We start from the raw sequence: 3,757 nt of genomic DNA, 5'->3' as shown, positions 1-3,757 counted from the left end.
CCAATCCTAAGCAACCTGCACCCCCAGGTATCTAAAGTGAGTCCCTGCCTTATGGAATGGCAGCCCCCCCCCCCCCCCCCCCCAACCGACCGGCCGAGACACCACAAAATACTCACTCTTGTCTAGATTTAATTTGTATCCCGAGAAAGACCCAAACACCCGAAGCAGCTCCAATATTCCCCCTGTTGGCACACTCGGTTCTGACACATATAGGTCATCGGCATATAAGAACACCCTATGCTATATCCCCCCCCCCCCCCCACTCACCCCGCACTATCCCTGTCAATACCCTCAAACCTCTTAACGCGATAGCCAGTGACTCAATCGCGAATGCAAGAAGCAGGGGGGACATAGACATCCCTGCCTCGTCCCACGATGGAGAGAAAAGTATTCTGAGCTGATGTTATTTATGCGGACACTTGCCCTCGGCTCCTTATACAGTCGCTTTACCCAGTCCACAAATCTTGGTCCAAACCCAAACCACTCCAGAGCTGCCATCAAGAACCCCCATTCTACCCGGTCAAACGCTTTCTCGGCATCCACTGCAACAACCACCTTTGATTCCTTGATGCCATAATCACGTTCAATACCCTCCTAATGTTCGAAAAGAGCTGCCTCCCTCTCACAAACCCCATCTGATCTTCACCTATCACCTTCGGGAGGCACTCCTACAGCCTACCTGCCAGTACCTTCGCCAATATCTTTGCGCCACGTTTAAAAGTGATATGGGCCTATACGACCCACACTCCGTCGGATCCTTATCTCTTTTAAGCAACAGGGAAGTCAGTGCCTGCCCAAAAGTTTGTGGTAACACCCCCTTCCCTATCGCCTCCTCAAACATCCGCACCATCAGTAGTACCAGCTTATATTTGAATTTTTTAATAATATTCCACCGGAAACCAATTCGACCCTGTCACCTCGCCGACTGCATCCTCCCAATCGCATCTTTTATCTCCTGCTCCACTATCACCCCTTCTAATGTCGCCCTGTCCCCCTCCCCTAACCTTGGGTACTCCAGCTCATCTAGAAATTCCTACATCTCCTGGCCTCCCCCAGGTGACTAAGACCTGTACAACCTCTCAGAAAATTCCTGAGACCTTGTTAATCTGATTTGGAGCTACCACCAACTTCCCTGCCCTGTCCCACACCTGGACTATTTCCCTTGCTGCAGCCTCCCTCCGGAGCTGACCCACCAACATGCGCCCCACCTTCTCTCCATGCTCGTAAACTGCATCCCTTGCTCGCCCCAATTGGCATACCGCCTTGCTGGTAGCTAGTTGGTCAAAGCTCGACTGAAGTTCCTTCCTCTTTTCCAACTTCGCTGGCTCCCTATCTTTTGCATACCTCCTATCTACCTCCAGCATATCTATTACCCTCTGACGCTCCAACCTCTCATATTTGTCTTGCCCAGCCTTGAACGAGATCACCTCACCCCTCCCACCGTCTTTAGAGCCTCCCAAACAACCACCTTTGACACCTCTCCCATGCAACTAAAACCTACATATTCCTCGATTACTTTTTCAATTTTGTCACAGACCCCTTGGTCCCCCAACAGTCCCACATCTAACTTCCACCCTGGTTCCTGTACCACCCCCTTCTCCAGTACCATATCCACCCAATGTAGAGCATGATCTGATGTTGCAATCCGACCCCTTAACCCCAGCCAGCAGCACCTTCCCCACCATGAAAAAGTAATCCGCGAGTACACATTATGAACTGCTGAGAAAAACGAGTACTCCCACTCCCTCGGTGCAGAAACCTCCATGGGTCCACCCTTCCCGTTTCCACCATTAGCCCAGCCAGCACCTCCCCCCCCCCCCCCCCCCACTGACGGAACCTGCGAGCGCAGCGTGACCTGTCCAACCTTGGCTCCTGCTCCAGATTCTAGTCCACCTTCTCCCGCCCCCCCCCCCATCCGTTTGTGTGCATCCAAGTTGGGGATGGATCTACACACCTTCTTTGCGAATCCTACATCGTCCCAATGTGACCATATACACTTACCAACGCCACTAGCCTCCCCTCCAGCACCCCTGTGACTATGTTTCATACAATGATTCAATATTTATTCACTATCACACATTTGTTACTGTTATTCGATCACACACACACAATTCAAACTACAAAGCTATTATGCACAAGACCTGAACTTAATTCAGAGTGACTGGCAAGTCTCAGACAGATATTGACCTTTATCTGTATCTCGAATCTTGTAGTCCTCAATGTTCAGTCCTTGGTCTGGTCTGTCCCTGGCTCTGGTCTTCCATCAGGTGGTCGGGTGATGGTCTACTCCGTCGACCAGTGGAAATCACAGTTGTTGGTTACTGCTGCAGAGAGATTCTAAAGTTGTGCAGAACCTTTTAAAGCTGCTTGAATTTCGTCCCCGTTGGTGGACCCCTCGGTCTTTTGTCAATCAATTGATCAGGGATCAATCAGCCTGATCGATCAAATCCAATCAGGGGCTGCCGTGTCAATTTTGGGGTGGGCACTCAGTGACCATGCCTGGAAGTGTTCGGGGCATGTAGGCTTTCCAAATAAGGAATTTAGGTGCCGCTGTGTCTGGTAAAGAAGCGTGAATGACAGATCGATTCTATTGTTCCTGGGATGGCCTGGAGATGGCCATTTGCTTATGTTATTTGCATCAACCTGTAAAATCTTTTGAAGTCTGCAAAACCTATTGTTGCAACGTTTTTGATCTGTTCTGCAGCCTGCTTGTCCATAAAACCTTTCCCAGCATGCCTTTCTGGACACCATTTTAGGTGGCCACAGAATAGAATGTGAACTGGCAAAATACATAAAAATGGATTGTAAACATTTGGCTCAGACAAAGGTTTGTCCATTCCCGATAGAGTCAGGAGAATTTAGAATGAGGAATAGAGATCTCTACAGCCACCTCGTTCAACACTCTGGGATGCAGATCATCAGCTTTTGGGGTTTTATTAACTTTCAACCCCATTAATTTCTCCAGTACTACTTTTTCACCAATACTAATCTCTGCCAGTTCCTTGGTTCTCTGGTGTTTTGGGGACAATTTCTGTATCTTCCTCTGTGAAGACAGACACACATTGTTCAGTTTCTCTGCCATTTCCTTACTCCCCATTATAAACTCTCCTGTCTCTGCCTGGAATGGACCCACATTGGTCTTTGCTAATCTTTTCCTTTTCACATTCCTGTCGAAGCTTTTCCAGTCGGTTTTTTATGTCTCTCGCCAGTTTGCTCTCATCAGTTTCTTGGTCCTTCTTTGCTGAATTCTAATGGATCTCATGGAATCATTAACTTTTCTTGTTCTCCACAGTTACATTACTTTTCCTGTTGGATTTTTGTTCCTTAAAGGAATCTATATTTGTTGTATACATGTTGTCAGGTAGATGTACCTTTAAGAAATGGGTGTTTATCAAATAGCTGCAGTGATGTCAGTGAGTGGGTGGAGCTGGGCTGTCTGTCTTTCACTTTTGTTTTTGAGCTGGCAGCTGCAGTGTGTTTTTGGTTTCGTTTTCAGAGGTGAAGAGCTGCATTCACACCAAGATGTTATGATCTCTCTCTGCAAACTAAAGATCACTTGCTCATTTCAAAGTAATACCTGTTTTTGTAGAGAATTTAAACCTGCTGTCTTTATTTTAAAAGGATTTAACTTGTGGATGTTGTTTGAAAAGTTATCAAGGGTTATCTATAGAATACTGTATCTTTTTTGGGGGGATCAGGATTGGTAGTTGATAAACTGTTTACTGTGTGTTTATAAAATGTTAACTGGATTCATAGA

Source organism: Scyliorhinus torazame, unplaced genomic scaffold (genome assembly GCF_047496885.1).
Source record: "Scyliorhinus torazame isolate Kashiwa2021f unplaced genomic scaffold, sScyTor2.1 scaffold_789, whole genome shotgun sequence".
NCBI lineage: Eukaryota > Metazoa > Chordata > Chondrichthyes > Carcharhiniformes > Scyliorhinidae > Scyliorhinus > Scyliorhinus torazame.
The sequence above is the reverse complement of the archived record's forward strand: the minus strand, read 5'-3'. Positions refer to the sequence as shown.